Source organism: Trichomycterus rosablanca, chromosome 11, assembly GCF_030014385.1.
Source record: "Trichomycterus rosablanca isolate fTriRos1 chromosome 11, fTriRos1.hap1, whole genome shotgun sequence".
Taxonomy (NCBI): Eukaryota; Metazoa; Chordata; class Actinopteri; order Siluriformes; family Trichomycteridae; genus Trichomycterus; species Trichomycterus rosablanca.
Genome location: NC_085998.1, coordinates 2,774,053 through 2,798,414, shown reverse-complemented (window position 1 = coordinate 2,798,414; position 24,362 = coordinate 2,774,053). Strand labels below are relative to the sequence as shown.

Genomic DNA, 24,362 nt, shown 5'->3' with positions numbered 1-24,362 from the left:
GGGACCCAACAGTAGGAACTTAAAGGTGGTGGGGCTTTAACCAGTAACCTTCTGATTACTAGTCCAGTATCTCAACTGCTTCCCTACACATACATCAGAAACGGTGTTGACAAAATTGGCTTTGTCTTCAAGCTCTGTGGCACAATGGATAGCGTGTTGGACTTCTAGGCTGAGGCCATTCAAAGGTTGTGGGTTTGAGTCAACAGTAGGAACTTAGAGGTGGCAGGGCTTGAACATGCAACCTTCTGATTACTTGTTCCTACGAAGCTTAACTTCTCCCCTACATATACATCAGTAATGGCGTTGACAAAATCGGCTTTAGACCCGCTAGTTTTTGGGCTCTGTGGTGCAACGGATAGCGTGTTGGACTTCTAGGCTCAGCTCTGAAGCCATTCAAGGGTTGTGGGTTCGAGTCCCACCAGAGTTGTGGTATTTGCGTCATAAGAAAGAAAGAAACGTCAATGTGAAACTGTACAAACTTTTAAAAATTAAATACAATTTGAGTTGTTAAGCTTTAAGGTCCTCGATCAAGAGCCCAACAGTCGGAACTTAGAGGTGGTGGGGCTTGAACCAGCAACCTTCTGATTACTAGTCCCTACGAAGCAGTATCTTAACTTCTTCCCTTCACATACATCAGCAACAGCATTCACAAAGCCGGCTTTGTACTCACTTGTATTCAGGCTCTGTGGCGCAATGGACAGCGTGTTGGACTTCTAGGCTCGTATATGAGGCTATTCAAAGGTTGTGGGTTCGAGTCCCACCAGAGTCGGGGATTTTGCGTCATAAGAAAGAAAGAAAAGTTGATGAGAATCTGTACAAACTTTAAAAAATTACATACAATTTGAGCAATTGAGGGTTAAGGGCCTTGCTCAGGAGCCTAACTGCAGGAATTTAGAGCTGGTGGGGCTTGAACCAGCAACCTTCTGATTAGTAAGTATCTCAACTGCTTCCCTACACATACATCAGGTTACACATACTAAGGTTCAGGCTCTGTGGCGCAATGGATAGCGCGTTGGACTTCTAGGCTGCGTTATGAGGCCATTCAAAGGTTGTGGGTTCGAGTCCCACCAGAGTCGTGGCTTTTCTGTCATTAGAAAAGAAAGAAACGTCGATTTGAATCTGAGCAAATAAGGGTTAGGGGCCTTGCTCAGGAACCCAACAATAGGAACTTAGAGGTGGTAGGGCTTGAACCAGCAACCTTCTGATTACTAGTCCCTAGGGAGCAGTATCTTAACTTCTTACCTTCACATACATCAGCAACGGTGTTGACAAAATTGGCTTTGGACTCATTGATGTTCAGGCTCTGTGGTGCAACGGATAGCGTGTTGGACCTCTAGGCTTGGATCTGAGGCCATTCGAAGGTTGTGGGTTCGACTCCCACCAGAGTCGTGGATTTTGTGTCATAAGAAAGAAAGAAAAGTTGATGTGAATCTGTACATACTTTAAAAATTAAATACAATGTTAATGGTTAAGCTCCTTGCTCAGGGGCCCAACAGTAGGAACTTAGAGGTGGTAGGGCTTGAACCAGCAACCTTCTGATTACTAGTCTTTAGGAAGCAGTATCTTAACTACTTCCCTACACATACATCAGTAACGGTGTTGACAAAATCGGCTTTGGGCTTGCTTGCTTTGGGGCTCTGTGGCGCAATGGATAGCGCGTTGGACTTCTAGGCTTAGCTGTGAGGCCATTCAAAGGTTGTGGGTTCGAGTCCCACCAGAGTCGTGAATTTTGTGTCATAAGAAAGAAACATTGATCTGAATCTGTACAAAATTAAATGCAATTTGAGTTGTTAAGCTTTAAGGTCCTCGATCAAGAGTCCAACTGTAGGAACTTAGAGGTGGCGGGGCTTGAACTGGCAACCTTCTGATTACTAGTCCCTAGGAAGCAGTATGTTAACTTCTTCCCTACACGTACATTTGTAACAATGTTGACAAAGTCAGCTTTGAACATGTTAGACTTCAGGCTCTGTGGCGCAATGGATAGCGTGTTGGACTTCTAGGCTCAGCTGTGAGGCCATTCAAAGGTTGTGGGTTCAAGTCCCTCCAGAGTCGTTGATCTTGTATCATAAGAAAGAAAAAAATGTTGACGTGAATCTGTACGAACTTTAAAAAATTAAATACAATTTGAGCAGTTAAGGGTTAAGGTCCTCGATCAGGAGCTCAGCAGTAGGAACTTAGAGGTGGTAGGACTTGAACATGCAACCTTCTGATTATTAGTCCCTAGGAAGCAGTATCTTAACTTCTTACCTTCACATACCTTTGGACTCAATAGTGTTTGGTCTCTGTGGCACAACGGATAGCACGTTGGACTTCCAGGCTCAGATCTGAGGCCGTTCAAAGGTTGTGGGTTTGAGTCCAAGCCCCGAGTGGCTAATCGGGAGATTCGGGAGGATTCCCGATGGGCCGGCTCATGTCAATCTCGAGTTTGGGCCGGTTGGATGGGAAAAATTATTTTGACACTTATCTAATTTTATTCTTGCATTCATTCTCCATTCATCTGACAGCGCAGCCCCTACATCGCAGTAGATTAGATGGGTTCTGTCATCTGAGGGAATTCTCCCCTCCCAAATGTTTAAGTTGGTTGGGCCCACGAGCGTCTTTTCTGGAGTAAATATAGCAACAGAATAGCGCAAACCATCAGTTGGTGGTGGTGGAGGGCAGGAAGAGGCCAGGTGGAGCCGGAAAGGCCAGGTTACAAAAAAAAAAGAAAGGCGATGGAAGAAGGTGCTGCAAAAATGTGCCAAATTAACAGACATGTTTTCCAGAGGACAGACCCCATGCAGCCGGTATTGCGCAACATTTGCAATGTCAACTTATCGTAGTTTATTTTGTAGAACCCAGTACACACCATTAATCACAAATATCCAGTTTCAAGCTGAAAATAATAAACATAATTTGAAGTGTGATATATTAAATAGCCTAACTTATTAATGGAATGTTTTGTTCTGACGCTACTGTACTGATGATCCATGACTACTGAAGGGACAGGTAGAGGATAGTCTAACAGAATTATTTAAACTAACATAATTATTTGTAATGTAAAATATAACATAGAGAATATACATGATATATGTTAAATTGTTTAGACATTCAGCACGATAGCCTAATTTATTTTAACAAATGGAGACAAATAACCTAAATCACTATCAATTTTACACCATCATAATAAAGGCTAAATTGTTAAAAAAAAAAAACTTCAAGCATGTTATGTTATTCAGCAAAATAGGCTAACTCTTAATGAAATGTTTTTTTTTTTAGCTTCAGAGCCGCAGATAAGCCATGTCTCATGTCTATAGACAATGACACAAGTTGCAGAAACCAGTGCACTGCTTAGGAGGCTTTTGATGCTGTAGGTAGCCACTAAATATACTTGCAGTGAAGCTACTTAAGAGTTTAGTGTAAACCTAACAATAGAGCACCTCTCTGTTGGGAGAACAAATGCAATTTTAATTTCAAATTATTTTTATTTCAACTTATTGCCCCTGTACAAATGTACAAATCTTTTATCACATTTTTTTTACCTTTTAAATCTTTATCTGATTTAAATTTGAATTAAACATGTTTAAGTGAAGTGTTTTCTGTTAACTTACCAACATATACCTGAACTTATACCCAATAAAAAGTCATTGTAAGAGCTAGCTGCTGTTTCATTTATTCAAATTCCTCCTCCATGGAAAAAGTGGGCCGGGTTTGGGCATGAAACTCCCGGGCTGAAAAAGGGGCCCACTCCGGCCCTGTTTGAGTCCCACTATAGTCGTTGTTTTTGTGCAGTGAGTCATGTACAAAGTAAACACACTAAATACTGATCAGATCCTCAGTCCCAGATTTACTCCAGTCTGTGATTTTAAACCCAGTCAAACATTAAAACTCATTTTTAGGATTTTTAATCTTTTTAATACATTTGCAGGATGTGACAGGAGCCCTGTGAATAAAACAGGCTGAATTTGGTGATGTAATGATGTAATGGGTAGCGTGCTGGGTAGCGTGTTGGACTTTAGGCTCAGACGTCTCGGTTATTTACACTCTACATGCTACCATTAGGAAAAAATATTTATTTATAAACACGCATCAATTTCCACTGTCACACAGACGACACCCACTTTTACAAACACGACAACATCAACACAATCAGACTGTAAACTAAATCAGAGACTGGATGTTGTGTAACTGATGAATCTGAGGTATTACAGGTCTGATCTGAGGCTGAGGCCGGACTCTGTGGGGCCATGGACAGCTCATTGGACCTCTAGACTGAGTATTGAGGCCATTTAAAGGTTGTGGGTTTAAGTCCCGCAGAGTTGTGGATTTTGTGTCATAATTATCCAGTTAGTAGGTGAGAAAGAAAGAAACATCAACTGTAAATCATTGGCATGTTGGACTTCTAGGCTTATGGTTGAGGTTATTTAAAGGTTGTGGGTTCGAGTCCCACCAGAGGCGTAGATTTTGTGTCATAATTATCCAGTTAGTAGGTAAGAAAGAAACGCAGTTGTGAATCATCCAAGTGACGTTATTCACACAGGTGGTTGTGCTCTGACTTTGTGGCCCACTGCATAGCGTGTTGGACTTCTAGACTAAAGGTTGTGGGTTTCAGTCCCACCAGAGTTATATGTGTTGTGCTGTGAGTAACTTACATCATACTCCTCTTCAGTAATGTCCAAGCAATGCAATGGATAGCGTGTTGGACTTCTATGCTCACCTCTGAAACCATCCAAACTAATTGTGAATGTTGGCTCTGTGGCACAATGGATAGCGTGTTGGACTTCTAGGTCCAAAGTTGGTGCCATTCAAAGGTTGTGTGTTCAAGTCCCTCAATGCTCACTTTGGTTGTGGTCATTCAGATTCTTTACCATTTAAACCAGTAACAAACAATTGTCAGATCAGTGGAATTATCAAAGTCATTGTCATGTATCACTGACTCTATTCCAACCTGCTTACCTAAACATTTACTCCATGCCATTGTAGAGCCCCTGATTACTTTAATTAACCCACCCCTTAGTCTTGGTTATGCACCCAAATTAAAAACCCTGATCTTGATCTACATGTGCTTAGTTTAAACCTTTTGTCTCAAAAATTCTAGAAAAAGTGGTGTCCCAACTATTAAGGAGTGTTCAATTCAGTTCAATTCAATTCTCAATTTAAATGTCAAATATGGACATTCGTATGTATTACCAAAGCCTAGTTACAAATTTAGGGAACGGAATAATAATAACAAATAATGACAATAATCATAATACAATATATATATATATATATATATATATATATATATATATATATATATATATATATATATATATATATATATATGTTATAGATATGTAAGAAAAACACTTCAAATAGTAACAACAATACAAAATAATAAATAATAACAGTAACAGTAATAATATTACATGTAAGTTAAAAATCTTTCTCGATTCTGAAACAGTGTAAACGTTTCCAAATGCTCGTACTAAGATAGATGTTTAATTATTAATGCAGTGATAGCGCCACCTTCTGGCGAAATAGCTCTACTGATGAACTCATTTGTTTGTTGTTATTATTGTTTAGGGCTGAACGCTGAATTATTGATGCATATGGTCACTCTAATCTAGACCCAACCACAGCACTGAACTTGGATTAATAATAATTAATACTAATCTGTTACCCATTATTTTATTAATACTTCATGTCACCGGCGGAGCTCCAGAAATTCTTACCAGCTCACTCACACGCTCCGTAATACCAAATCTGATCCAGCTGGTGGCGCTAGTGCACAATAAACTGTTTATTCCAACCACCATAAAACATGAAGCTGTTTATGGTTCTGACTTCAGCAGCACAGAGATAAAACCCCGGTGTTGTGTAGATTATTGTGTAGATTATAATTCTTTTATTCTATTATAATGTTGGTGTGCAGAGGACTGAGATGTTTTGTGTCCAGGGTTCGAACCCCCACATTCCCACTGTGTAGCAGGTAAGATCTCCACCGCTGCTGTTTTTATTACCTCTATAACAGTCCTGCTTTCTCTCTCTGTTTATATTGATTTATATAGAATAATAAATGTAAATGATTAGATGTAGATGGATGAATTGTGGAGCTGTAATGAGGTTGTAGGTGAGCACGAGTGAGAAATACATCCTGCAGAGGGCGCCAACACTCACTTACTCAATCACTCACATGTAGGGATCGTTTACAGCCGCCAATCCACCTTCTGCTTGTTTTGGAGGGTAACAGGAAACACACACACACACACAGGGTTGTTTATTTTGGAGTGTGTCTGTGGAAATTTGTGCCTATTCAGGTAAAACAGCCTTTCTGAGGTCAAGCACCGATGTGGGATGAGAAAGCCTGACCCACAGTCGTCCTTCCAGTTCATTTAAAAGGTGTTTAGTGGGTTTGAGGTCAGGGTCTCTGTGCAGACCTCTATTAGAAGAAGAAGAAGATATATTTTATTTGTCATATATACATATACAGATGTACAGTACAATGAAATTCTTTTTTCACATATCCCAGCTTGTTTGGGAGCTGGGGTCAGAGTGCAGGGTCAGCCACCTTACGGCGCCCCTTAAGGGCCTTGCTCAAGGACCCAACAGTGGATGCATAGCAGAGCCTGGATTTGAACCGCCAATCTTCTGGTTGATCGCCCAAAGCTCTACCGACTAGGCTACTACTGTCCCTAATTACACCAGATTCATCAAACCACGCCTTTAAAGGAGCAACAATGGACCATTATTCTAAAACAGTAAAGAGCCTTCCCCAAACTGTTTCTACAAAGTTGAAAGCACATACAGTAACATGTTTTTTAAGTTAATTGTACAACCAAATGCAATAGAGTATAGGGAAAAAAGTATCTGGACACCCCTTCTAATTACTGAATTCATTTATTTGCAGTTGCAACAATTACTAACAGATGTAACAAATCAATCATATGAAGGAAATGATACGCTTTTGACTTTACAGCAACAGTTTGGGGAAGGCCCTTTCTTCTTTCTGATTGGTATAAAGAAACTCCAGTGTCCTGCACACAGCCCTGACCTCAGCCCCACTCAACAGCTCTGGGATGAACTGGAACATCAACCAACATCAGTACCCAGCCATACAAATCAGCTGTTTTGACTAAATAGGCACAAATTCCCATACATATATATACCTGTGTCTTGTGAGAAGCTTCTCAGAAGAGTTTTGTTGTTCTAGCTGATAAGATCACGTAGTTTTAATACCATTTGTTTTTAAATGGGATGTCTGACAAGCTCATGGTCAAGCCAGGCGTCCAAATACTTTTGACCGTATAGTGTATGTGACATTACATCAATAAGTCTTGGTCAGTTGAGGATAAACAAAAAATAGCAAAAAAATTCAGAACCGCTGTGATTGTTACCGGCCTCAGGCCTAGGGGAAACCTGGGCACGGTACAAACATCCGATTCCTTACAAGAGAGAGACGGACACAGAAGTTAGCGTGTGCAAAGCTCTGGCGGTCTAAGCACTACTTCCACGCTCACAGCTTTGTACACACGGCCGTTCTCCTTGTAAGGTGCGCCCTCTGCTGGTCTGGTGCCGTTACTCTCAGTAGTTTAGTACCTCTTTGTTAAACTGACTGTTTTTAAAACTAAGTTTATTAAGAAAAAAACCCAACCGAAAGAAAGAATGAAAAATGTAAAAGCACACAAAGAAAATAGCTACCCCTAAAACCCAATAAGAATTACCAAAGTGTAGAAGGGGTGTTGGTTACCATTTACTACAATTTCCAACCCCCTTACACTCTCCCCTACTTTAAAAAAGATGACTCCTGGCATCTTCCCTACAAAATAACCTAAAACCTCAAATTGACAGGTACTGGCCATTGAAACATACTAGGATCACTAACCACTGCATTAGCCCCTGGCTGCCACCGTTGGTACACTGGCTGACATGGGTGCAGGTAAGTAAAAAGCTCTTTTGGTTTAGATGTTCGTGATGACCGTCTTAACACTGGTTCAACAATCTCCTGGTTCTCGCCGTCTGATTCTTGATGCTCTACTTGGATATCAGTATTTTCCTTTGCCTGAAGTAAATCAAGTGTATTCTCTTCCAATTCCACCCCTGTTTGTACCTCCTGAACACTGTCTTGGTTTTGTCCCAACAGGTTAGGTCTTTCTGGCTGGGTCAACTGTAACGCAGGCAGAGTTGGCTGTAGCTCAGGTTGGATTGGGAGGATTCTTGACTCCACTCGCCGAGAGATTGGACGGAAGTTGTAGGTAACCTCTTCCTCTGAGTCAGTGTGGTCGAATTCACTAGATGGTAACTGTTTCCTTACTGACTTGTTCTTTCTTTTTACAGGTTCCTGTGATGGAAACAGTTCCAGAGGTAAGTCCTTCACCAGCAACAACAAGTTTCTGTGCAACACTCTGATTTTCTTGTCACCTTGTTCGGCTTGGATTTTGTAGACCGGACTCACATCATCTCCCACTTTACTGACCACTCGATGGATCTTTTCTTCCCAGTAACTACGGAGTTTGCTGGGTCCTCCTCTCTCTGAAAGGTTACGTACGAGCACTCTATCACCTGGCTGTAGAGCTACTCCTCTCACACTTTGGTCATAATATTTCTTCCCTTTGGCTGAAGACTTATTACTATTCTCAGAGGCGATCTTGTAGGCCTCTCGCATCCTTGCAGCCCACCTCTGTACGAATTCCTGTCTGCTGGTACTTCCCTCATTCCCCTTCAAGTTGAACAACAGGTCCACTGGCAATCGTGGAGACCTGCCATACAACAAGAAGAACGGAGCGTACCCTGTGGACTCGTGTCTGGTGCAATTGTACGCATGAACGATGTGAGGTAAGTGATCCTTCCATGCAGCCTTCTTGTCTTGCTGTAATGTTCTAAGCATTTGGAGTAATGTCCTGTTCAGTCTTTCTACTGGGTTACCTTGAGGATGGTACGGTGTAGTGCGAGAGTGTGCTATACCAGCCAGTTGTTGCAGTCGCTGAAACAAGGTATTCTCAAACTCTCGTCCTTGATCATGGTGGAGCTTTTCTGGGAACCCAAAACGTGGGATAAAGTAATTGAAAATCTTCTCCGCGGCTGTTTTCCCCGATTTATTTTTAGTCGGGTAGGCTTGGGCAAAGCGGGTAAAATGATCAATTAATACCAGAATATACTCATAGCCACCAGTACTCTTCTCAAGATGCAAGTAGTCCACTGCCACCAACTCAAAGGGAGCACTAGTCGAAATCGACCCCATTGGTGCCTTCTCAGGAATTGTGGGAGACTTTTGCTGGATACAAGTACACTTTCTGATCACATAATCTTCAACCTCTTGTTGCATATATGGCCAATAGAACCTCTCTCGTACCAGGTAGATCACTTTGTCTGCCCCAACATGGCCCATATTATCATGTAGTTGCTTAAGAATTGTCAACTTGAACTTGCTTGGTACGACAACCTGTTTTCTTGTCCCCACTTGCCGGTACAACACTCCTTGCTCTACAATCAGCTTATTCCATTCTCTTACCAGCCTCCGGACCTCTCGGGACAGCTGCTTTTTTTCTGATTCATTTGGAGTCCATCCCTTTTCCTTCAACTTTAGCACCACTCCGATCACCTCATCTTCCTTCTGAGCTTTTCCCATATCTTTTGGGCTGATTACTACTATCCCAGATGGTTCCACCTCAGTCATAGAAGTCATCTGCAAGGCTGCTACCCACGGCACCTCATCCTCTTCAATGACCTTATTCCCCTACCAGACAGCAGTTACCACTTCTGGAGACAGACTCCCTGTGAACTCCTCCATTTCATCCTGCAGTGAAACTGGATACCGGGACAATGTGTCTGCATCAATGTTAGCTTTACCAGGACGATACTTGATATCAAAATAGAAGTCTGCTAACTCTCCAACCCAGCGATGTCCAACAGCATTGAGTCGGGCTGTGCTAAAGATGTAAGTGAGTGGGTTATTGTCTGTGTAGACCGTGAACGTAGGAGCATAGTACAAGTAATCCCGGAATTTGTCACAGATAGCCCATTTTAAAGCTAGGAATTCCAGCTTGCCTGAGTGAAGGTGGTAGTTCTTCTCAGCAGTCGTAAGCGTCCTGGATCCATATGCAATCACTCTTAAGCAGCCTTGCTGCTGCTGATACAACACTGCTCCTAGACCTTTGTTTGATGCATCTGTGTGAAGGACAAATGGTAAGTCAAAATCTGGGTAAGCAAGCACAGGAGGACTGGTCAGTCTCTTGATTATGGTTTCTACCACAGCACTATGTTCTGCAGTCCACAGTACTCGAGTCCTTGAGGGCAACTGAGAATTACTCTTACCCTTGGCTGACTTTGGTGCTGACGCTTTCTGTGTTTCAGAAGAACCCTGCAGTAGCTCAAACAGGGGCCGAGCAAGCCTGGAGAAATCTTGAATAAACGACCGGTAATAACTTAAAAACCCCAGGAGAGCTCTTACCTCCCCCACTGTGGCTGGTCTTCTCTCTCCCAACTGTTTGACTGCCTCCAGGTCTTTTGGGTCAATCTGCACTCCTTCTCCTGACACTAACCGGCCCACATACCGTACTTGGCGCCTGAACAGTTCACATTTGGTTGGTCTCAACTTAATTCCACAAGCCCTCAGCCTTCCCAGGATCTGCTTCAGCTTCGCCACATGGTCAGCAAATGTTTTGGAATAACATAAAACATCATCCAAGTAGGGGGTGCAACATTCATCCCACAACCCTTCCAGGGCACCCTCCATGCACCTTTGGAATGCAGCTGGTGCATTACTCAGTCCAAACGGTATTCGGACCCACTGGTAGAGGCCCCATGGGGTACTGAAGGCTGTACAATGTTGGGACCCCTCATCCACAAACCCTTGGTGGTAGGCAGACCCTTGGTCTAAAATAGAGAACCATGAATGTCCGCCAAGATTATCCAACAGGTCCTGAATGCGGGGCAAGGGATGCCTGTCTGGCACAGTCTTTTTATTCAATTCTCTAAAGTCAACACAAAGTCTCAAGCTGGAGTCCTTCTTACGAACACAAACCACTGGGGAGGAATATGAGGACGTTGATTTTGTGATCCAGCCCCTCTCCAGCAAGGTCTGTACATACTCCTTCACCTCATTGTACAATGGCTTTGGTACTGCGTTGTAACTTTTTTTTACAGGAATCTCATCCCTCAAGTGAATTTTTAATTTTAGGGAGGGAACACATCCAATGTCTCCATCATCTCTGGAGAACACGTCACACTCTTCATACAGCATTTGTCTGACTACAGCCTGCTCTTCTGCCTCTAAATGTGATAAGTCCACAGAAGGATGCCATCTGCCAGTCTGGGTGGTTAGTGGGGCTATTATTCAGCTGAACTGTACTGACCTGGGTTTTCGGCTGTTCGGGTGGCTGATAGGCTTGGGCCGGTAAGACGGCACACACCTCTTCTACCCAACCCAACACAGTCCGTTGTGGTAGATACACACTGTGTTTTATGACATTCTGCACAGGGACCTCCACAAACTTGGTGCCTCCTGGTGGTACTTGGATGATCATTGGCCATGTCTCCAGTCCATCAGGCCATCCTCCCTCTACTGTAGGTTCAAAGCATATCACTCCTCCTTTGGGCAATGATCGCACTCTGCACCTAACTGTTTGAAGGTGACCTGGCTGGATCAACATACCTTGCTTTCCCACTTTCACAGTACAACAATGGGATACGTCATCTGTCCAAGACTTCTGGGCAGCTGAGGCGACAACTTTTGCAGCCTGCTCATCCAGGGTCAGTATTTCACCTACCAAGGCACTTAAGCCTAGGGGATCAGCAGCTCCATCATTTCCTTTAATCAGTTCCCCAATCACATTTATCCCCAGCAGTGGACAATCGAGACTACTTTGAGACACTAAAAATGGAACCCGGATAGAATGCCTGCCTTGGCCTCGGCTCAGTATCTCCAGGTCTACTTCGATCCAACCATCAAATGGGATATGAGAACCATTAGCAGCAGTCACATACAGGGGTTCAGACAATAAGACATCCAATGCCTTGACTTCTACATCTGGCAGCATGGATTTGACCCACTCCTTTCCGACTATACTCACTTGAGCACCAGTGTCCAACAGCATTTGTGTCTTGATTCCGTTGGTCATGCATGAAACTAAACATTTACCTCCGACAACTTGGGCAGTTCGCCATCCATTCCTGCTGGTTGCCTCAACACCCTTGATTGTTTGACCAACATCAGCAGCTTTCACTTGGATAGGGGACAGATAAGAAGGCTGAGTCACTGGGCATCCCGCCCCAGTGACCTCACCTCGTTTCCCGACTGTGATGAATTTCTACAGGCCACCGCACGATGTCCTACCTGCCCACAACGGAAACAATGTTGGCACTGCTCTTGTCCTCGCTGGAAACATTCACCACATCTCCCTTTCACCTTCTGGCGCCGAGTGCTAGTGGATGGTCTGAACAAGGTGTTAGGCAGTGGTGCATGTGGAGTGGCGTTTGGTGGTATAAACAGTTGGGTAGCGGGAGAGAAATACTGAGTGTAGGGCACTGAATACTGGGTAGTGGCTGCAGGAGAAGACTGGATGGTGTTTGGTAGTGCTGGGTTGACCCAATGTGGTTTAGACCGGCCAGACTTCACCAGCTTCTCCACATTCTGTGTGAGTGCTACCACTTGAGCAGTAAGCTGTTGAATGGCAGCTCGATTGGCTTCCACTTCTGATGTGGACAACGCTGGTTGTTCCTGCACCCTAGGTTGCTGTGGCACATACTGTAGCTGCTTTAGGCTTAGTTAAAACAGCCAGACGCTTAGCTCTCTCTGCTTCCTCTGTGGCTAGTTTAGTGACCTGATCCAAGATTACACTGTCTAACACTTTAGGGTCACCAAGACATGGTTTTAAGTTACGCCTAACTTCACAGTTTCTCTCATTAAGGCCCTGATAAAGAGAATGTAAGAATACCCCCTGCACCAACCCCTTGTCATAGTTAAAATCATTATCATTATGACTAGATGCCAGAAGTACACGTTGTCTCAAAGTCATTAACCGATACACAAACTGCTGTGGTGTCTCTTTATCCTGCTGTTTCGCATTACTTAATTCTTGGAATAATTCTGTGCTACTTTTATCTCTAATATGAGCATGAAGCAATGTCTTTAGCTCAGCTACTGTTAGATCATCTTTATTGGTTAATAACTCTTTAAAATTACCACCTTTAGTTACTTTAAGCACTGCTCTGATCACCTCTGAGTCTGTGAACCCATCACACACTGCCTCCTCAATCTGTTTACACAGCTGTGTGAAGGGGACCTCAGAACCAGAGTCAGAGAGCTGACCACCTTGAATTTTAAACTCTCTCCTGGGTAAGAACGCTGCAACATCACTAATTTTAACCACCTGAGTGGTAGGCTGTACTTGCATATTCCCCATCCCCCCAGAATCCATGTTTAAATTAACACTATCTGTGGGGATGGTGGTTTCATGTAAATGAACCAAACTTCCTCTTCTGGTTGCTGTTATTGCAGAGCCCTGTCCCTGAGGTGCAGGGCTAGACTGAGTACTAGAGTCTCTAATTCCCAATAGTTCAGTGATGTCATCATTCAAAGATAGCAGACAAGCCATCCCTTCATCTTCTAATGTCAAGATTTTTTCACTTTTCATATAGTCTATGATGTAATAGAATAGTTGAGCCTCAGAGAATTTACACAGTTCACCCTTCTCTTCTTCTTCTAGAGAAGCTGCTTGTTTATAAAGTTGCATTTCATTAAGCAATAGAAGTCTCTTGTGTATTTCCCACAAAAGCACTTGCCGTGGTTCTGCCATTTCAATGGATCCAACTGCCACTCTGGACGACGCACACCCAAGATAGCTGCTCCCGCAGTGCAGTCCCTGGATCCCAGCACAGCGATCCCGGACGAGCCCCCAATTGTTACCGGCCTCAGGCCTAGGGGAAACCTGGGCACGGTACAAACATCCGATTCCTTACAAGAGAGAGACGGACACAGAAGTTAGCGTGTGCAAAGCTCTGGCGGTCTAAGCACTACTTCCACGCTCACAGCTTTGTACACACGGCCGTTCTCCTTGTAAGGTGCGCCCTCTGCTGGTCTGGTGCCGTTACTCTCAGTAGTTTAGTACCTCTTTGTTAAACTGACTGTTTTTAAAACTAAGTTTATTAAGAAAAAAACCCAACCGAAAGAAAGAATGAAAAATGTAAAAGCACACAAAGAAAATAGCTACCCCTAAAACCCAATAAGAATTACCAAAGTGTAGAAGGGGTGTTAGTTACCATTTACTACAATTTCCAACCCCCTTACATGAGCAGCAGAAGCGCTGTGATGTTCAGGTTTGGACACTAGAGGGAGAAAAAACCTTAAGCTTGTGGAATCATCAGCACTGATGGTCTTTTTTTATTTCAGTGTTACCCTGGTCAGGGTCACAGCGGGTTCGGTTCCACCAGGAAACACTGGGCACTAATGTGATGTTGGTCAAGAAAGTCTCAGTTGGTGTTCCAGTTCATCCCAGAGCTGCAGAGTGGAGCTGAGGTCAGGACTCTGTGCATGACACTGGAGTTTATTTGATTTAAACAGAGCTGTTCTTCATGTCTTTATAGAGCTGCTTTGTGTCCAAAACAGGAAAGGACCTTCCCTAAACTGCTGCTGACAGGTTGGAAGCATATCATTTCCTTTATATGATGATTTATTACCCCTGATAGCAACTGTTGTGACTAGAATGGGTGTCCAGATATTTCTGTCCATATAGTGTTTTGCGCTTAACACAAAAAACATGTGCTTTCAACTTAGTAGCAACAGTTTAGGGAAGGTCCTTTCCTGTTTTTGGACACAAGGCAGACTCTATAAAGTCATGAAATAAGGCTCAGTCCTTCAGAGAGTCCTGACCTCATCCCCACTCAACAGCTCTGGAATGAACCGGAACATCAAACGACATTAGACCGACAGGCACAAATTCCCACAGACATACTCCATACTGCACATTTCTCCCTCTACAGGTCCCTCCGTTTTAATTCCCTTTGTTTCTAAATCAGGATGTTAGACAAGCTCATGGTTAGATGTCTAAATACTTTTGGGCAGGTAGTGTACATTTTAATTTTGTGAAACCAGTCAGATAACCAGTCAGATATACCAGTTTAACCAGTTTATCATTGTGGTCTGGACCTCACAGCGTGTGCAAATGTGTTGGGGCGCAAGAGATATTAAGAAACTCTTTAAGGTAATAAAATCTACAAACTGGTGCTGCAAGACTGGAAGCATATCATGTCCTTTATATAACTGATTTATTACACACACACACACACACACACACACACACACACACACACACACACAATTAGAGTAAATTTCAGGAACAATATTATTTTCTGATGGTCTTAACTGTGTGTGTGTAAACTTTTGACCTGGTCTGTTCTGTGTATTTGGTGTTTCAGCTCCTCTGTGCTCCCGGAGCATGTTGAGTGTGGAGGTGCCACGCCCATGTCTCTGTGAGCCCATGGTGGAGGAGGCTTTGTTTATGCTGTCAGGCCAACGCCTCCTCCTAATGATGTTGCAGGTGATGCTCAGAGCATTTAAGGGAGCAGCCGTGGATCCTTCAGCGGAGATCATTTTGGTTTGGTTTTCTGACTTAATGTAGGTGCCAAAATGCCCCTAGATAATTTAATAATGTAAGTTTTTAATGTTTAGGTTATATTCAGATGTGGATATGTTTGTATTGGAATAACTGTGTTATTTCTGAATTTAGAAGTCCACATTTGTTTATATTAATCTGTTATTTTCTCATGTTTAAGTGAGAGCTGTTACTTTATGAGCTACAGTCATATTTGCTATGCTGAGTGTGAGTGTGCAGGTTAGATTTAGGATCATTTAGGATGGAGCCAAACGGTTTTCTGACCGTGTCTGGTCATTTAGATTAATTTGTTAGAATAATTAGACACTGTATTACCAGTACATGCATTTTGAGTTACTTTATATGTTTATAGTTAAATAAAAGTTGGACATATAAAGAAAGGTGCAGCCTGTTTGCTTTTTTATGGATGGAGTGGAACACGCGTCAGCTACAGGTCACCACATCATCTTTTGATTTTACATCTGATTTTTGGTTGTCGTGTTATGAATGTGCTCTTCATGGATTTGGATTATGTGCTTGTTCTTGCTCTTGTTAGGGAGTCTTGTTCAGTCTTGTTGTTGACTTGTGGTAATCTAGTTCATGTTTAGCATTAGCATATGGTTCCTGTTTAGCAGTAGTATTGTTCGGGTGTGTTTAGATTAGCCTTAGCAGGTAGTGTAGCATTTAGCTTAGCATAGGGTTTAGGTGTGTTTAGGTTCATGTTTCATGTGTTTAGCTTTAGCATTTAGCATATGTCATGTGTTAGTGTGTCTTGTCTTGTGTTATTATTAAATATTTTTTTAAACATTTATGCAAGTGTGTCTGACCCCTCTCGTCATGCTAGCTCATCCGTTACACGTGTGAGGTGAAATAATGAAACGAGCCGCACTGAGACGTCCAGCTGAGTTTATTTTATTGACAGCTGTGAATTAAACAGAAGAGTAAAACTGAATCTCAACAAGTTTTAGGACAGAACTGATTTATTACTATCAGGGTTGGATCTCCACACCTCCTTTCCCTTATTGCAAATCTTCAGATAGCCGTCGTTACATGACTCCAAATAGCAGTTGACAGGACCAGACTGGGTTGAGTTGCTGCTCCAAACACATGTATTGTCATCGTCGTACAGGACGAGGTTGCAGTTTTTTTGCATTACCAGGCGCTGACCACCTTCATTGGAGGTTTTAGTCTCCCACTTTGTAGCTCCACTGCTGGTCAAAATCAGAACAAAGTTCCCGTCCGGCTGAAAGCAGAGAGAAGAGATGAAGATGATGATGATGCTTCTACATGTCAATACATACTAAATGACCAAAACTATGTGGACATGGTCCTAATGATTAAGTTCAGTTATTTCAGCCACACCCATGGCTAATGTGTAGAAAAGTTCCTCTCTCTCTTAGACATGACCAGTTGTGTTTGTGTGGACACCCGGCCTGGTCAGTGTTTCTGCTGCTAGCTTGTAAGATCTTTTAGGCATTTTCCAGGATCATTTCTACTTCATTTCTCTGTGCAGTCTGCTGATACACGAAACCTTCACTGGCCGAGGAGAGCCACAGACTAGCACACGCCTTTACACTCCTTTAGAGAGTCTCAGAATAGATGAGGAAATGAATTATGACAGTAATAATGAATAATAAAACCACAACAATAAGTGTTTACCTGGAGAGTGGCCTTGTATTTATTGTTGTTGGAATTCATAAAATCTCCACACCGGAGATCATTGCCCATGTTCAAGGGGTTCTTGTTCATGATTCTGCAAAAACAAATATGAAATTAATGCATCATAGCAACTGCAAAACGTGTGAATAAATGTTCTTAATGTTATTTGGATAATTATGACTGATTTTTCATGTTTTTAAATAAAAAAGAACAGGTTTACATGGAAGCGTTCATCCTTTAACCCCCCGGTACTAATCATCATCAGCATTAATGAGATCGCTTTAATGGAGTACAAATTAATCACATCAGAAACAAGTGCAGCAAATCTCACCAACATCTTTTACTCATTTATTCTAAATAATTACTTGCTATTATTTATTTTTTATTAATATTTTTTAAGTGCAGAAATCAGATCATTAGATTCAGAGTTGTTCTTACCTGGTTAGTGATGGACACTGAAGTGAAATCAGATGATTGTACGAGCTCTGCTGCTGCTGCTGGTTAGTGATGGTGACTGGTGTGCAGCTACGTTTAAATAGCCTAAATTCTGCCCCCCTCCCTCCCCCTGGACAAAAATAATGAATGTTATCACAATTCCAGGAAAGACGGGATCAGCCCTGATACATTCATGACCCCACACATGTTTCGTTCAGGTTCTTATCATCGTTATCATTTTGTAATCAGGGCTGAACGTGTGTCACTGTTACTGGTACTGTAGTGAAGTCCACCATGTAGAACCGAAGGAAAAAGTTGGGACAGTATGGAAAATAAATCAAATAAAAATGTGGCGTTCCTTACATTTACTTTGACTTTTGTTTGATGTCAGATAGGATGAACCTGAGATATTTCATCTTTCATCTGCTCAACTTCCTTTCATTTATTAATAAACATCCATTCCTGCATTTTAGATCTGCAACACATTCCAAAAAAAGTTGGGACGGGGGCAATTTAGGGCTAGTAATGAGGTGAAAAAACTAAATAATGATGTGATGTGAACAGGTGATTGTGATCATGGTTTGGTACAAAAGCAACATCCAGGACGTGCACATTACAAAGGCGTGGCTGTGGAAGAAGAGGGTACAGGTACTAGACTGGCCTGCCTGCAGTCCTGACCTGTCCCCAATAGAGAACGTGTGGAGAATTTTGAAACAACGACGACCCCCCGTACTGTTAAACATCTTAAGATGTGTTTGCAGGAAGAACGAGACAAAATAAAAGCTGAAACACTAAATCACTTGGTCTCCTCGCTGCCAAAACCTCTTTTAAGTGGTGAAAAGGAACGGCAACATTACAAAGTGGTAAATGCTTTACTGTCCCAACTTTTTTTGGAATGTTTTGCAGGCCTGAAATGCAACAATGGATGTTTATTAATAAATGAAATGAAGTTGAGCAGATAAAAGATGAAATATCTCAGCTTCATCCTGTCTGACATCAAATAAAAGTCAATGTAAATGTAAGAAACTCTTTATTTTATTTGCATTTTCCATACTGTCCCAACTTTTTCTGATTAGGGGTTGTATAAACACCATGGTTTGAAGCTGTGCTGCCTTCAAGAACCAGAGTTCTTTGGTGGAGAAGTGCTATCAGTCGTCATTCCAGCTATAACAAAAACACTTTATTTATATTTAGCAGCATTTAGCGACTCTGTTATCTAAAGCTTCTCACAGGTGCAGGTGAGGAATTGTGGCAGTGATTCTGATGAAAATCCTGAATATGTGGTTTAGTGATAAAAGGTTTTGGCTGTTAATGTTATCTTTTATTTATTGCTGATATCGTTATTTATTCATCCGTGTTCACACTTTATACATTTGATAAAAATTACTTCTACAAGTGGTTAATATTTGTGTGATAAGCTTATCTGGTTAAAACATTATAAACGTGTGATAAGCTTATAAACGTGTGATAAGCTTATAAATGTGTTGTGGTACCTACCGACACATTTCTGTGGAATCCTCTGTTAATGGCTTGTAGGTCATTTTCCACAGAACTGCAAATTATTAATTATTTTATCAAGAGAAAACATTAGAAACACAGTGGATTTAGAAAACTTTCACACCCTCCACTTTTTCTTGCACGGTGATGTGTAGGGGATTTATTTTCAATGGGTTTAATTACTATTTTTACCATTAATTTACACTCAGTCACACATAATAACCAGATTTTACAATTTTCTGAAATTAAATTGAAGAATTTTTACTTTACTACATTATTGGTGTAAGAAGCATATTTGATTTAAGGACATTTAAATCAAATATGAGTCGCCCTCGGCTTGCTCAACAGGGGTTTTTGTATCTGTTGGTCCTGGATTTTGTAAAGTTGCTTTGAGACAATGTATATTGTAAAAAGCGCTATATAAATAAAGTTGACTTGACTTGAATTTGACTTGGTGCACCAGAATAAAACAGAAAAGAATAAAACAGAAAAGAATTTACCTACAGTAAAATAAGCAGAACTGTATAAAGAACTGTTAATCCATTAAACAGAACTGATTTACAGATCCAGGCTGGATGTGAGAGTTCTGTAGGAACGGTTCTGATATGATGCTTCATCTGCTGGGATTTCAGTGAAAGTTCATTTCATGTTAATTCTATTGCACTATTGTGTAGTATTAAGTACCCGAATATGTTTTTCATATGATTATAAACATTTAAACTATATTTCAAATGATTTGTTATATTAATCTTAATATAACAAAAATAAAAGTCATAGTCGTAGCTGTTTGGACCTTTTCTGTATTCTAGGGTCCACGGTTCGATTCCCCAGCTGCTGGAGCAGGAAAAAACACAGTTAGACGGCTTAACTTTCCAGTTTAGATTTTGTTTCCAAAGCCAGTATTGAAAAATGAAAAAGGTCGTTTTTAATTTTACAATCAAGAAAATCAAGTAATGAACAAACAGAAATTGTGTGTGTGTTGTGTGTGTGTGTAAACAGAAGGTTGCTGGTTCAAGTCTCGCCACCACCAAGTTGTCACTGTTGGGTCCCTGAGCAAGGCCCTTAACCCTTAATTGCTCATCGTGTTCTGCTCACTGTGTAAGTCGCTTTGGATAAAGTGTGTGTGTGTGTGTGTGTGTACATTTACAAAGGCAGGGAATATCGGGAATAACATGACGACGTATCCATTGTTCTGACTTTTTGTGTTTATATATGTCTGCAAAAAATTAAACAGTATGGGGAAGGGATTCCCGTACTGGACACCAGAGGAAACCCACACGGACAAGGGGAGAACATGCACACAGAATGGACCCGGACCACCGCACCTGGATCGAACCCAGGACCTTCTTGTTGTGAGGCGACAGTGCTACCCACTTAGCTGTTACAGTGGGGCCAAAAAGTAATTAGTCAGCCACTGATTGTGCAGGTTCTCCTACTTAGAAAGATGAGAGAGGTCTGTAATTTTCATCATAGCTACACTTCAACTATGAGAGACAAAATGAGAAAAAAAAATCCAGGAAATCACATTGTAGGATTTTTAAAGAATTTATTTGTAAATTATGATGGAAAATAAGTATCTGGTCAATAACAAAAGTTCAACTCAATACTTTGTAACATAACGTTTGTTGGCAATGACAGAGGTCAAATGTTTCCTGTAAGTCTTCACCAGGTTTGCACACACTGTAGCTGCTATTTTGGCCCATTCCTCCATGCAGATCTCCTCTAGAGCAGTGATGTTTTGGGGCTGTCACTGGGCAACACGGACTCCACAAATTTTCTATGGGGTTGAGGTCTGGAGACTGGCTAGGCCACTACAGGACCTTGAAATGCTTTTTACGGAGCCACTCCTAGTTGCTCGAGCGGTGTGTTTGGGATCGTTGTCATGCTGGAAGACCCAGCCACGTTCCATCTTCAATGCTCTCACTGATGGAAGGAGGTTTTGGCTTAAAATCTCACGATACATGGTCCCGTTCATTCTTTTTTATTGCAAATCTTCAGATAGCCGTCGTTACATGACTCCAAATAGCAGTTGACAGGACCAGACTGGGTTGAGTTGCTGCTCCAAACACATGTATTGTCATCGTCGTACAGGACGAGGTTGCAGTTTTTTTGCATTACCAGGCGCTGACCACCTTCATTGGAGGTTTTAGTCTCCCACTTTGTAGCTCCACTGCTGGTCAAAATCAGAACAAAGTTCCCGTCCGGCTGAAAGCAGAGAGAAGAGATGAAGATGATGATGATGCTTCTACATGTCAATACATACTAAATGACCAAAACTATGTGGACATGGTCCTAATGATTAAGTTCAGTTATTTCAGCCACACCCATGGCTAATGTGTAGAAAAGTTCCTCTCTCTCTTAGACATGACCAGTTGTGTTTGTGTGGACACCCGGCCTGGTCAGTGTTTCTGCTGCTAGCTTGTAAGATCTTTTAGGCATTTTCCAGGATCATTTCTACTTCATTTCTCTGTGCAGTCTGCTGATACACGAAACCTTCACTGGCCGAGGAGAGCCACAGACTAGCACACGCCTTTACACTCCTTTAGAGAGTCTCAGAATAGATGAGGAAATGAATTATGACAGTAATAATGAATAATAAAACCACAACAATAAGTGTTTACCTGGAGAGTGGCCTTGTATTTATTGTTGTTGGAATTCATAAAATCTCCACACCGGAGATCATTGCCCATGTTCAAGGGGTTCTTGTTCATGATTCTGCAAAAACAAATATGAAATTAATGCATCATAGCAACTGCAAAACGTGTGAATAAATGTTCTTAATGTTATTTGGATAATTATGACTTTGATTTTTCATGTTTTTAAATAAAAAAGAACAGGTTTACATGGAAGCGTTCATCCTTTAACCCCCCGGTACTAATCATCATCAGCATTAATGAGATCGCTTTAATGGAGTACAAATTAATCACATCAGAAACAAGTGCAGCAAATCTCACCAACATCTTTTACTCATTTATTCTAAATAATTACTTGCTATTATTTATTTTTTATTAATATTTTTTAAGTGCAGAAATCAGATCATTAGATTCAGAGTTGTTCTTACCTGGTTAGTGATGGACACTGAAGTGAAATCAGATGATTGTACGAGCTCTGCTGCTGCTGCTGGTTAGTGATGGTGACTGGTGTGCAGCTACGTTTAAATAGCCTAAATTCTGCCCCCCTCCCTCCCCCTGGACGAAAATAATGAATGTTATCACAATTCCAGGAAAGACGGGATCAGCCCTGATACATTCATGACCCCACACATGTTTCGTTCAGGTTCTTATCATCGTTATCATTTTGTAATCAGGGCTGAACGTGTGTCACTGTTACTGGTACTGTAGTGAAGTCCACCATGTAGAACCGAAGGAAAAAGTTGGGACAGTATGGAAAATAAATCAAATAAAAATGTGGCGTTCCTTACATTTACTTTGACTTTTGTTTGATGTCAGATAGGATGAACCTGAGATATTTCATCTTTCATCTGCTCAACTTCCTTTCATTTATTAATAAACATCCATTCCTGCATTTTAGATCTGCAACACATTCCAAAAAAAGTTGGGACGGGGGCAATTTAGGGCTAGTAATGAGGTGAAAAAACTAAATAATGATGTGATGTGAACAGGTGATTGTGATCATGGTTTGGTACAAAAGCAACATCCAGGACATGCACATTACAAAGGCGTGGCTGTGGAAGAAGAGGGTACGGGTACTAGACTGGCCTGCCTGCAGTCCTGACCTGTCCCCAATAGAGAACGTGTGGAGAATTTTGAAACAACGACGACCCCCCGTACTGTTAAACATCTTAAGATGTGTTTGCAGGAAGACCGAGACAAAATAAAAGCTGAAACACTAAATCACTTGGTCTCCTCGCTGCCAAAACCTCTTTTAAGTGGTGAAAAGGAACGGCAACATTACAAAGTGGTAAATGCTTTACTGTCCCAACTTTTTTTGGAATGTTTTGCAGGCCTGAAATGCAACAATGGATGTTTATTAATAAATGAAATGAAGTTGAGCAGATAAAAGATGAAATATCTCAGCTTCATCCTGTCTGACATCAAATAAAAGTCAATGTAAATGTAAGAAACTCTTTATTTTATTTGCATTTTCCATACTGTCCCAACTTTTTCTGATTAGGGGTTGTATAACACCAAGGTTTGAAGCTGTGCTGCCTTCAAGAACCAGAGTTCTTTGGTGGAGAAGTGCTATCAGTCGTCATTCCAGCTATAACAAAAACACTTTATTTATATTTAGCAGCATTTAGCGACTCTGTTATCTAAAGCTTCTCACAGGTGCAGGTGAGGAATTGTGGCAGTGATTCTGATGAAAATCCTGAATATGTGGTTTAGTGATAAAAGGTTTTGGCTGTTAATGTTATCTTTTATTTATTGCTGATATCGTTATTTATTCATCCGTGTTCACACTTTATACATTTGATAAAAATTACTTCTACAAGTGGTTAATATTTGTGTGATAAGCTTATCTGGTTAAAACATTATAAACGTGTGATAAGCTTATAAACGTGTGATAAGCTTATAAATGTGTTGTGGTACCTACCGACACATTTCTGTGGAATCCTCTGTTAATGGCTTGTAGGTCATTTTCCACAGAACTGCAAATTATTAATTATTTTATCAAGAGAAAACATTAGAAACACGGTGGATTTAGAAAACTTTCACACCCTCCACTTTTTCTTGCACGGTGATGTGTAGGGGATTTATTTTCAATGGGTTTAATTACTATTTTTACCATTAATTTACACTCAGTCACACATAATAACCAGATTTTACAATTTTCTGAAATTAAATTGAAGAATTTTTACTTTACTACATTATTGGTGTAAGAAGCATATTTGATTTAAGGACATTTGACTTGGTGCACCAGAATAAAACAGAAAAGAATAAAACAGAAAAGAATTTACCTACAGTAAAATAAGCAGAACTGTATAAAGAACTGTTAATCCATTAAACAGAACTGATTTACAGATCCAGGCTGGATGTGAGAGTTCTGTAGGAACGGTTCTGATATGATGCTTCATCTGCTGGGATTTCAGTGAAAGTTCATTTCATGTTAATTCTATTGCACTATTGTGTAGTATTAAGTACCCGAATATGTTTTTCATATGATTATAAACATTTAAACTATATTTCAAATGATTTGTTATATTAATCTTAATATAACAAAAATAAAAGTCATAGTCGTAGCTGTTTGGACCTTTTCTGT

At 41.2% G+C, this 24,362-nt stretch overlaps 4 non-coding genes across 4 annotated transcripts; all 4 read left to right on the top strand.

The window, feature by feature from the left end:
- Positions 1 to 679: 679 nt before the first annotated feature.
- On the top strand, positions 680 to 769 carry trnar-ucu (transfer RNA arginine (anticodon UCU)). The gene is given in 2 exon segments: positions 680 to 716; positions 734 to 769. It is a non-coding gene; the product is annotated as a tRNA-Arg (tRNA).
- A 217-nt stretch (positions 770 to 986) lies between these two features.
- trnar-ucu (transfer RNA arginine (anticodon UCU)) lies at positions 987 to 1,076 on the top strand. Its single transcript is given in 2 exon segments — positions 987 to 1,023; positions 1,041 to 1,076. It is a non-coding gene; the product is annotated as a tRNA-Arg (tRNA).
- Positions 1,077 to 1,633: 557 nt separating this feature from the next.
- On the top strand, positions 1,634 to 1,723 carry trnar-ucu (transfer RNA arginine (anticodon UCU)). Its single transcript is given in 2 exon segments — positions 1,634 to 1,670; positions 1,688 to 1,723. It is a non-coding gene; the product is annotated as a tRNA-Arg (tRNA).
- Positions 1,724 to 1,962: 239 nt separating this feature from the next.
- Positions 1,963 to 2,052, top strand: trnar-ucu (transfer RNA arginine (anticodon UCU)). The gene is given in 2 exon segments: positions 1,963 to 1,999; positions 2,017 to 2,052. It is a non-coding gene; the product is annotated as a tRNA-Arg (tRNA).
- Positions 2,053 to 24,362: the final 22,310 nt, after the last annotated feature.